Below are 12,586 nucleotides of genomic sequence, written 5' to 3' on the forward strand. Positions count from 1 at the left end.
CCTGTGAGCAGCTTGCTAATTTCCTGCTGTACACAATAGCAGCTTGTTAAAAATAAGTCATTCTTCAACATTCTGATTTAAGGCAATGCGTACATTATGTTGTGTCAGGTTGAATTTTCTCTGGATTTGTAATGTAGGCTGGTGCAGCCCAGTGCACATATCAGGTTGCATCAGAGACACATAGAAATAGTGCTCCTAATAATGGAAGTAGAAAGTGGAAATTAAGCATACATCCTGACTTTTGTTTCTTCTGCAGATCAAAACAGATAGCTTACAGCCCACTATGAATATCACATATTTAGTACCCAGCAGCCCAAACTAAGATATTAACCTCACTAATCTTATACTTCTGAAAGTCACTTATGAAATACGGCTGTTGAATTAGAACAACAAACTTAAGTTCTATAACAGTATCTGTCTCCTATTAGCAACTGGAAAACAACGAAAATTCTGGGTGCTGGTTTGCCATTGTAATGGCATCTTCATAAGGCCTACCATCTATAGCATGGAGGTATCGAATGGAAAACAAGGTGAAAAAGAGTCTTTACGTATTCATTTGTCAAAGTTACTATTACAATACAAAGCTGATATAAGACAGGGCTTTAATATTAACGGCTATAAAAATGCATTAGTCTGCATCATGGAAAGGAATACAGAAGAAAATAAATGAATGCACCTTGAGAAATATAAAGCATTAAATAACTGTAGAAAAGATGCTGTATCAAAAATGTGTGCACATTTCCTAAGGACTAGGGTAATAAAAATCCACTTGAATATGTTAAAGATATCATCTTGCACTGGCAACATTCATATATCATAGCACAATTAGTTAATTCGATTCAAAACTCTAATGTCTTAAAAAGTCATTACTACAATAAACCCTTTGTACCAAAATCACAGCATTCATACAGCGTTATCGGAAGCAAAGTTTACTGATACACAATCTAGGTGTTTTTTAAAAAACTATGTTTTGTTTTAACCTGATAATGTCATTTCAAAAGGCAAAAATGGGACACTCACCTTTTCTGTGTAAGGGAGTATCTAACAAGCTATGAAAATAACTACTTTGGCAAATAAAACACACAAAACCTTATGGCCCCTGAGGTGAATAATTAAACAAGGGGGAAACAGCTTCACAGAAAGGGATGGTGCAGAAACGTTAATTAGTAATAAAGAAAACTGGAAGAATTTGACAAGTAATGTGTGAAAGTGTCAGCTATTAATTGATTCAGCATTTAACACAATAATACTACAATTTGGAAAGTATGCAAAAGTCCTGTTGAGAATACTGTCCCTCACACTGTATATCATGTGTTGGCTGCAATCATCCCCAAAAGGGCCATCTGGTTATTTCAGGATAATATATAGTATAGATTTATATTCATTCTTACCCAACACCTTTGGACATTAGTTCAAATGACATCAGAAGCAGCAAAACACTGGTAATATTCCCTCTAGCTAAGATCTGACTCATGTTTGAAAAACAAACAAACAAAACCAATGAGCCTTATAAACAGGGAACGGGAAAACTAGGGAGAAATGTAACAGGAAATAAGAACACTTACCAACTGAGAAACAGGAAGCTGAAGCAAGCAGTTTTCAGTTGCAAAATGGCCACTTTAGGGCCACAACTGCTTCCCTCTGTTAAATTTAAAGGCCCAGCCCCAGATGGGCAAGCAGAGTAGTATTTTCCTACAGGAAGGCAATCCTGCAATCAGAAGGTTGCTAGTCACTCATAAAGGGACTGTTTCTGCTGATGTTTTCAGCTAGGTGAACTTCACAATCCAAACTCTTCCCAACAATGAATGCTTCATTAAGGAAGTAGCATAAGATGTTGGTATTTGCATACAATGCTGATCTTGGTTTCAAATATTTCAAACACAAAAACTCAAAGTGAAATATCCAGGTTACAAATTCAAGCAACTCAAAACTAAAAGACAGGTAACTGTAACCAGTAATCTGGATCTGAACATTCCTAAATATTAGTGCTTTTGCAGAGGGACGGAGCAGAAGATCAAATCTGGATCTAAATCTTTTGACTTGGGCCCATGTCTTCAAAATAAAGGTTTACACAAACTCCTGTAAACCAAAAGTTCCAGATTTCATATCTCTATCAGGCAACCAGCAGAGAAAATGCAAAGAGAGTCCCAACAGTGCTGAAGATTTGCTTACACTTCAACTTATTATTTATTTTAATTGTGGAGTACTTCTGAAGAAAGATCCTCTTGTGAATTACTTCCCTTCCCTGATCTCACACATTGCTTGATAAAGCCACACTTGGATACATGAGGAAAAAAATGATAGTAAGATAGTATCTTAATATAGTAGGGCTAGATTTACAAAGGGATTTAGGTGGGCAGCTAATGTTTAGATGCTAAAAAGCCACTGGGGTTTACAAAGGTGCTCAGGCTTCCTTTACAATAAATGGAGAGAGACAGGTGCTTAAGAATGGGATTCACAAAAGCCAGCACACTGCCCAAGCTGGAGTTAGGCATGATAGGAACATGTCTACCTTAGTGGATTCTGCAGGTGAGTTAGGTGGGTCAACACCTATCTTTCCCCAGCTTCATGCATTGCAGTGGGGCTTAGGGGAGAGAGAGGCATCCAGACCCCTAGAGTGAGGCAGCAGTGCACATGCCTAGAGGCAGAAACATAGGGTATGTCTATGCTGCAATTAGACATTCATGGCTGGCCTGTACCAGCCATGGTACTGGAAGTATTGAATGGGATACCATCTGACTCAGGCTCACAGGCATCAGGCTAAGGAGCTGTTTAATTGCAATGTAGACATTTGGGCTTGGGCTGCATCCAAGCTCTAGCACCCTCCCAACTCCCAGGGTCCAGGCTGCAGTGCAGCCGGAAACTGAAAGTCTACACTGCAATTAAACAGCCCCTTAGCCTGAGCCCCGCAAGCCTGAGTTGGCTGACATAACACAGCTGCACCTTTTTAATTGCAGCGTAGATATACCCATAGGCAGCTAGAGAACTTTTACATAAAAAACTTGAGTGAGTTTAGGCATCTACAGGGTTTGGCAGCAGCTGAGTGGCAGTTTTGTGAATACCAGTGATGCCTGATTCTGGGATTTAGACACTAACAGTGGCAGTTAGGCATCTAAATCCCTTTGTTAATCTAGTTCTTAGGACAAATCCCTGTCCCTACATTAATAATCAGGCCTAGTTTCTATATAGCACTTTTCATCAGTTTTACAAAGGAAGTAAGTATCAGTATCTCTCTTTGACAGATTGGGAAACTGAGGCACATAGCAGTGAAGTGACTTGCCCAAGGCCATCCAGCAAGCCAGTGGCAGAGCCAGGAATAGAATCTATATCTCTTGAGTCCCAGTACAGTCATCTATCCATTAATTCACACTGCCTCCATGGGGCCCGCTGAAGGCAATGGGGCTCATAGCAAGCTCACAGGTTCATCCACATCATTCATATGCACCAAGTGTAGGATCAGGATGTAATACTGCACTTGCCCATGTAGTATCCCAAGAAAAATAAAGCAGCAGACACATGAATTTCTGTGACATATTACCCCCCCCCCCAAGGACTTCAAAGCGAAAGAAGCATTCGCTATGTTTATACATCATAAAGAAGCAAAAAAAAGAAAGAAGAAAACAACAAATATTTTTCTCTCTCCCCTCACCCGCACCCCCAGGCATCCTTTAAGGAGACAAGATGAAAACAAACTAATTTTAATACACTTGGTACAGCTATTTGTGTACCAGTGTTGTTTGTTCCTCTCCCTGGATGTTGAATGCAGCTGCAGCAAGCAGTAAGCATCACTGTTCACATACTGACAGAAGCTTCACCACCATGATAGAACCTGCTCTGTAGACCACGTGGGAATGAAAAGCTTGCAAAGCACTGATTCAGAAATCTGCTGGGAGATTGCACATCAGCTAAACCCCACTACACAGATAAAGCATGTTAGCAGAAATAAAATATCTCTTTTAAATATGTATGGCTGTGATCCTGCAATGAGTGTTTTGTGGGCAGACCTCTGAAGTCAATTGACCTGAGCAAGAGCACAGGTGTCTACTCACTCAGAGCTCATTGTGGAGTCGGGACTGGATGATAATAAAGCATTACTGAAAGGTACTTAACAGTTTATAGATGACCATTGCTGATTAATGTGTTCTCTAGATGCAAGTTCAGGAGAATCTCCCCAGCACGCTGCTAACCTTTCACAAAATGATAAATATCCTCCATTATCATAGACTTGATTCATAGAGATAATTACCAATAAAACCCAAACAACTCTTCTGTATTTAATTCTAAGTTCAAACCTAATTACCTAAATTTTTATTTATGACATGCTCCTAAAACATGAGCTTTGTGGAATGTTATCTGAATTTTTGGCATTTTTTTTATAAGAATAATGAATGCTTATTGAAAACACAGTACTTTACCTGGTAATGGCGCAGAAAGCCTTATCGATAACAAGCAATACAAAGAGACATTCATTGGTTGATTTCCCACACTGGTTCATTTGTAAAGGATGCTAATTGAACACAAAAGTTAAAATGTGCATTAAAAAGTGTTTTGTAATTGTATTTTAATTAGAAACAGTAGGTTGCAGATGATTAACTGTAGTCAATTCAAATATAAATATGCCATAATTCCAATGAAACCATGGCTCATAAAAATAAATAAACTTTATATTTTCTGTAGGACCATTCTCAATATTTTCTCTGAAGTGAATGTAGGTTCACACACTCACCTCTACAGTACTTCTCTGTGAACAGGCACAGTGGGGCAGGGTCCTTTCAGTCTACCACTCCACTTCAGTCCTTCCACTGTCAAGTCTGGTGGTGTCTGTCATTTTATGTGGCCTAGCTCTCTGGCTAAGTCACTGCTCGTTCTATCCCCTTTCGTAGATTACAGAAAAGTCAAATACTATGGAACTCAAAGTAGTACCAAGTTTAAAATGGCACCAAAGGCGCCAAGCCCACGCTTAGAAGGGGCCCCTGTGCCTGGACGGTGGCCTCACCCCCTACTCTGCCCACCCCTTCCCTGAGGCCCCACCCCCACTCAGCCTCTTCCCCTGAGTCCCTGCCCACCTCTTGTTCCCCTTTACCTCTCTCCCATTGTCCCCTTGCTCCTCTCCACCCTCTACCTCCCTGTGCAAACAGGGGAGGAGCCTTAGGGGGAAGAGGCCAAGCAGGGGCAGGGACTCAGGGCTGGGCCACAGTCTGGGTGCCAGGACCACAAAAGATTAATTCAGCCCTGACTCAAAGTTCAGCTGTCTTGGAGTCTCTCCTCCGGCCTCTGTTTAGTATTTGTAGTCCTCAGCAGTTTTCCTTCTGGCAGTGGCTCCTAAGCAGAGGGGACCAGGGAGTCTCCACATGCCACTGCCCGCAGGCGCCGCTCCTGCAGCTCCTGGCCAATGGGAGCTGCTGAGCTGGCACTTGGAGCAGAAGCAATGCGCAGAGACACACACCCCCTACACACAGGGGCTGTAAGGACATGCTAGCCACTTCCAGGAGCGGTGCAGCATGGAGGGAGGGAGGCAGAGAAGGCAGGGAGCTGCCTTAGCCCTGCTGCTGACATGTCTCTGCGCACCTGTTGGCCACTTCTGGGAGTGGCACAGAGCCACCAGTCACAGCATGCAGGCAGCCTGCATGCCTAAGCCCTGCTGCGTTGCTGCATTTTGGGGGCCCCAAGCCACCTCATGGTGTGTTTAATGGTAAATTCGCTCCTGTACCCTACCCTCCTACTTTACAGCCCATTTATCCTCACAGATGCTGTGGCTGAGTGGGCAGGCAGCTCTGGCTGAGTGGGCAGTCAGTTTCTGTGTTAACCATTTGGTTGCCAAACCAGCATGAGTTGTATAGACAGGACAATGAGAGCCTCATCCTGGAAGCCGTCCTCCCACAGGTTCATGCAAACTTACAGCATTGTGCCCTAAGCATCCAACTGAGCAAGAATTAATGATGTAATGCATTTAGTACTACTGCCATTAGGATAGTATGAATAGTGGATAGTGGACATTGTGCATTGTGGACTAAGAGCATTTTACCTAACTGTAGAAGCTAAAAATATAGTAGAGCTAAAATAATCAATTGGTATATATCATTTTATCTAAATTAGGAATGTGGGCCTCTTTGCTTTCTTCAGTAACATAATGTAAGGCCTCTTCAAGAGCTACTTGTAAAATAACTACACTAACAAAGTACATCACATCAAAGAGCACGGAAAATTATTACAACTTTCCTTCATGTACTGTAGCAAAAGATGTTATTTATACTAAGTGAAATGAACCTTGAACTGTTCATATCTCTCATATTTTGCTACCATTTTTCAAATGCAAATACCATGAAATCACTAAACTCAGTATTTGATCAATTCTCGCCTTTCACATCAAACTTCAGTTATTCTCAGTGGTTCCATTATCACCATGGTGTTATTAGCCTTCCCCTTAATTTCTGAGTGCATTAAAGAAGTTTAATTAGGCTAAAATAAAAACCAGCTAAAACTCAGATCCTTTCTGTTCCTAAATTAATTAGCAGTTATGCTTATATTAATGTAAATTGACTAATAATAAATTACATTTTTATTTGTCTTAATTATCAAATTCAGTTGTAGTCAGCAACACTGATAGAAGATTACTTTGAAATAATGTAGGGCCAAATTCTGCTCTCAGTTATGCCAGTTTGAAACTGGAGTAATTCCATTGACAGCAGCAGAATTACTCTAAACTTACCTCAGTGCACCTGACATCAGAATCCAGTCCCTATTACTTAGAATGTTAACACAACTCTGCAGTTTGGACATTTGTTCAGTATCTCTGATTATTAGACATGCAGCATAGTCCCAGACTGGAGGTTCCCAGAGCCTTGTTTGACACAGCGATGGCGTTCTATAGGAAACGGATTTATTTAAGGACTTTGTCAAACAAGCTCTTTGTAAAACAAGCAAACTGTAGCAGACTTAGTTTGCAGCGTCTTGCTATCCATGGGCCAAAATCTGACTTCAGATCAGCATGTCCAGCTTCCATTGGAAGCTGGGCACTGATGCACGGGCAAAATTTGACTCTGTGAGGCCTGATTCACCTCCAATTATATACCAGTCTAATACGATTACTCATTTATATTCATCAAAAAATTGTTTGACATAAGGTCAGGTTTTTCTCATCAATAAACTAAACCATAACAAACTTGAAAATACAAGAAACAGTTTATAATGAAAACAGTTTCAAATTTTACTGTGAAACATCTGTGCATGTGGGAGGAGGGAAGAAGATTGCTACAGAGCCTTTATGAATTTATAAGACAATATAAGGACCTGTCCACACTATAAATATACCCAAATCAGGGTATCCAGTTACAGGAAGGGTGCAGTATATAGTGTATAGTGTGACCAGGACCTTAAATATGTTCTGGAACCGTGTTAAAGCTTTGGACATATTGTAACTGGTTCCCTTGATGTGGTTGTATTTCTAATGTAGACAGACCCTGACACTTTAGACTTGGTTATTTTTTAGTTTTAAATTATTTAATTTTATTTTTTATCATTTAAAGAGACTTGACCCTTAAAAAAGTGCAAACACTCATATTTGCATAATTTTTTGGCTTTAAGTGTGCATTTACAGCCAGCTTCATTCAAAGAACCATTTTAGCAGAAGTTGATTTCCTGCCCAGAATACAGCAGTGTGGAAATCATACAAATCACCGTCCAGTGCATGCTTTTGTTACTATGAAATCTCTTTGAATTAAACCTATTTGTGAATAATAAGGAACTTGCTTCACCATTTCCTTCCTCACTCTCCCCTGTCTTCATAATTCCTATCTGTTCTTCTCTTCAGGTTTTACATTTTCCAATCATATTGTTAGAGGGTTAGACTGCAGATGAGGAAAGCTCAGAACTGACATTATTTATAGCAATGTATTAAGCAGGCCAATGTAAAAGTTCTGTCAGCACTTCTATCTTTAGGGGTTTGTAAATGAGAAGGGCAGGAAATAGTTTTCCTATCTTGTAAGTGTCAAGATTTTGTAATTTTTTTCCCCATCCCAAATAGGGATGATAAGTAGAAATCTCATCAATGTTTGAGAACCAAAAACTAAAAAAAGTTAGGCTGGGGTCAATTGAATTGTCATATTTTGATTATTTCAAAACAGTTCAATTTCGTTTTGACTTTTTTCTTGTTATTAATTAATTAAGGCATTTATTTTACATTTTTACTGTCAATTAACTTAAATTACTAGACAACAATGTGTTTCAACCCCAAAAGTGGGACTTTTTTCTTTCTTAAAAAGTCAAAATGACACTTCCAAACCTTTTTTTCTCCCCCAATTTCTTTTTTAAATTAGAGAAAGCATTGGAAGAGGGAATCTTTCCCCTTGGAGAATCCTTGAAAGAGGGCCTGCCTCCTCCCCTAATTGTCATTTTGTTGCAGGTAAAGGGTTAATGTTTATCCTGAAAGGAGTTATCACACAGGAATATCCCAACTACTTCATGCCATGTGGTCACTTTAAAAATCTTTCCCTCCCAACTGAAGATTGATTAACCAGGTAAGAAACTGTTCTTACATTAAGGTACTGTGGGAGACATGCTCAGTATGTGTCCCAATGTTATTTTCCTGGGCCAAGTTACCATGTACAGCATGACACTCTCACTGGTTAGGAGTTTGTGATTTGTTGTGAGAGGTGGGTGGCCACTACCCTGATAGAAACACCTGTCAGAGTTGGGAGCAAAGTGTATGTCCATGGATTTTAAAATATATACCACTATATTTTATATCATTTAAAGCCACATTAAGACACTGCTATATTTAATGATGTTCATTGCTACAGAAGCTAGTTGTTACTGATAGTCAGAGGTGGCTTTAGTGGAGATAACTACGTTCAATTGCACCCACAGAAATAATGAAACCAAGGGTGCAAAAACACCCTGTGGGAAGCTATGTTCACTCTTTTGCAAGAGAAACCATGCATGGCTCCATAGCCCAGGCCCCATGCCATGGTGGCACTTTTCCCAGCCATGCCACTGCACGATGATGTCAGAATCATGTGCTGCTAGGGAGGACTGAAGGGCAAAAATCTGCCAGAGGGAGCAGCACTGGAGACAGGGGTGAGGCAATGGGTAAGCATGTCCCGGTCGCTAAGCAACAAGGCCATGGGGGTGAGGCTCTGTGTTGATGCTGGGGCCTCTCCCCACTCTGAGCAGCTTGGACCAATTGCTGAGGCTGGGAATGGGCCACTGCATCCAAAGCTCTTATTGTAGTATTCTCTCTTTGTAGCAATTTTTTGTTTTGTTTCATATTGTGACAGGGCCGCCCAGAGGATTCCGGGGGCCTGGGGCCATCGGCGGGTCCTGCGGGACCAGCGGACCCTCCGCAGCCATGCCTGCGGGAGGTCCACCGGAGCCGTGGGACCGGCAAGTGGCAGGGGGCAAAATGTCTAGAGCCGGCCCTGTTCGGCGGCGGGGGGCCCTTCCATTCTGGGACCCGCCGCTGAAGTGCCCCGAAGACCCGCCGGCGAATTACCGCCGAAGCAGGACCCGCCGCCGAAGTGCAGCCCGCTCTTCAGCAGTAATTCGGTGGCGGGGGGCCCCCGCCGCGGGTCTTCGGGGCACTTCGGCAGCGGGTCCCTGAACAGAAGGGCCCCCCGCCGCTGAATTACCGCCGAAGACCGGCTTGCACTTCGGCGACAGGTCCCGCTTTGGCGGTAATGCGATGGTAATGCGGAAGGACTCCCCCGCCAGCGAAGACCGGGAGCAGAAGAAGCTCCGGGGCACGGCCCCGCAAGAGTTTTCTGGGGCCCCAGAGCGAGAGAAGGCTCCAGGTTGCCCCTCTTGCCCCCCCCCGGGCGGCCCTGTATTGTGATTACTCTAGAATTGGTATAGTGCACCCACTGAATAGGGAGGCTACATCTGTCACTGCTGATAATGGGGGGGGGGGGGGGGGCGGGGAGTTGGACATAGTATGACAGTCAAAAGCAAATAGAGCAACAGATATGGAAGCACAGAGAACAAAAGGGGAGTAAGAAGAAAAACGTGGCACACCTTCTACAGATGGGTGGATGGCATTTTAAACTGTTATTTTCTAAGCATGGCAATGATATGTTTCAGCAGGGACAGCAGAACCAGGTGAGGCAGTGGGGGCTAACACCCCCACAATGGAAATACTGAGGGCTGATTTGTGTTTTGACCTCCACCTCCATGTTTTCCACACCCAACAATATCTTGCAGAGGTAAGAAAGGACATGGAGAGGGGCTGGATTGCCTGGTGTGGTCCGTAAATTCAGACCAGCCATCAGGGAGCTGGGAGGAGCAGCTCTATTCTTCCAACCTTCCAGCTACTGCAGATCCTGGCAGAGACAGCCAGCCCAGAGGAGGGTCAGGAACATGTGTGCCCTGGGCATTGGCAAACAGGGCTCCAGCAACCAAGTGGGGAAAAACACTGAGTACTGGGCATAAGGTTGCCAACAGTCCCGTATTACAAGGCACATTCCTTACTTAAATAGAAAATTACCTGTCCCATACTAAATCAGTACAGGATGTCTTTTATCCTGTATTTCAACAGCAGAGGGCCAGTACTCACGAGTGGACTCCCTTTGCTGATGCCGATCCTTCAGTGCTACACAGGGAAAGCAGACGGAGCTGCACTCAAGAGCCACGAACGGGAGAGGAGTGCAAAGTTGCACCTGTGAGTATGGGTCCCCTGCTGGACAGGGCTCTCTGCTGACTCCAGCCCTTGAGCACAACCCATCTGCTTTCCCTGCGCAGGGTTTGTTTGGCAGAACAAGTGGACGGGGCTGGATGCCCTGGAGTTACGCTGAGGGGTCAGGAAGGGTCTATGCAAACGCAGGGAGGTCAGCACTCGCAGAGTGTAGCCTCCTTACTTGCACCATCTCTGACAACGTCCCCATCACTGGGTGCCCAGTGCAGCAGCAAGCAAAAACCAGCAACTGCAGCCTCCAGCTCAGCTCCTGGCACCCATGCAAAAGCTGAACAGGAGTCACAGGCGCTGCTGGCCGAGCACCTGAGGCCCTGGGTTCTCTGCAGCATCCAGAACTAGAGAAAGAAAAACCCTAGGAAGCATAGAGGTGAGAGGAAAGGGACTTGTCCCGACAGGTTCAAGTCAAGATTGGGGACATCTGACGTTTGTCCTGTATTTCTTAAATACACGATTAGCAACCTTAACTGGGAACCAGCCACCAAAGAACAGCAGTAGGAACTGCCAGGACACCCCTTCCAAGCCTGAAGCCATCTCTCTCCTCCACCCCAACACGCCTGCCACTGAGTCTCAGTAGCCCCTTACTCACCCTCCTATCCCTCCACCACCCCCATCCCATTCACAGCAAGCTTCTGCCCCGGCCTCATGTTCCAGAAAGCACATTTCCCAAGAGTATCTATTAGAGCATTGGCCTGCTAAACCCAGGGTTGTGAGTTCAATCCCTGAGGGGACCATTTGAGGATTGGCCCTGCTTTGAGCAGGGGGTTGGACTAGATCATCTCCTGAGGTCCCTTCCAACACTAATAATCTATGATACTCTATGATTTACTATACTAAAGATGTCAATAGAACTAGTGCACGGCACCCAGGCATGGAACAATACTGTTTGTATAACATCCATTTGTTACTTTTAACAAAAAAAGAATGCTCCAAATCACAGTTTTAGAAGTAAAGGACATCTTTGTTGTTATGTCATTAAGCTCTCCTATTTAAGTCATTTATTTTAGGAAGAGAATATCTATCACAAAGCATTATACCTATGAAATGATACACTAATCTTTCAGTTTATATTAGTTCTAGATCATTGCTCTGTTACAGTCCTACTGCATTATGAGATATATACATTATTAATTCTCATTCTTGTGCATTGTATTTTAATAAAAAAGATGTTAGCATGATACAACAGAGAAAGGAAATGTTTTGTACTAAGTGAGCTAAAATGGAGCATATAGCCATCTGGTCTTTGGTAGATCCTTATCTGAGCAAGGATTGTAGGAACATCTTCTCAGTCACACCAAGTATCTAGGGTCATAGGAAACTACCATTTTCATTTAACCTGTTTTGGAAAAGAAAACTTCATAGTTTGTCATGCAGGAAGTCCCAATTTATTATCTGTTTGTTTTATAAGTTTAGCATTCCTACATAATATTTCCTGATGGTTGTTCCGTCAGCAGGATCACTGTGAAATTTCCCAGCATCATACACCAATGCCTAGTTTTGTAGATTCATAGATTCTAAGGCCAGAAGGGACTGTTGTGATCATGTACTCTGACCTCTTGTACAACCCAGGCTATAGAACGTCCCCAAAATAATTCCTGGATCATATTTTTTAGAAAAAAATCCAATCTTGATTTAATAATTGTCAGTGATGATGAATCAACTACGATCCTTGGTAAATTGTTCCAATGATTAATTACTCTTACCATTAAAAAATGGTATCTTATTTCCAGTCTGAATTTGTCTAGCTTCAACTTCCCGCTATTGGATCATATTATACTTGTCTCTGCTACATTGAAGAGGCCATTATTAAATATTTGTTCCCCACATAGGTACTTACAGACTGTAATCAAGTCACCCCTTAAACTTCTCTGAGTTAAACTAAGTAGATCGAGCTTCTTGAGTCTA

The sequence above is a fragment of the Gopherus evgoodei genome, chromosome 9 (assembly GCF_007399415.2).
Source record: "Gopherus evgoodei ecotype Sinaloan lineage chromosome 9, rGopEvg1_v1.p, whole genome shotgun sequence".
NCBI lineage: Eukaryota > Metazoa > Chordata > Testudines > Testudinidae > Gopherus > Gopherus evgoodei.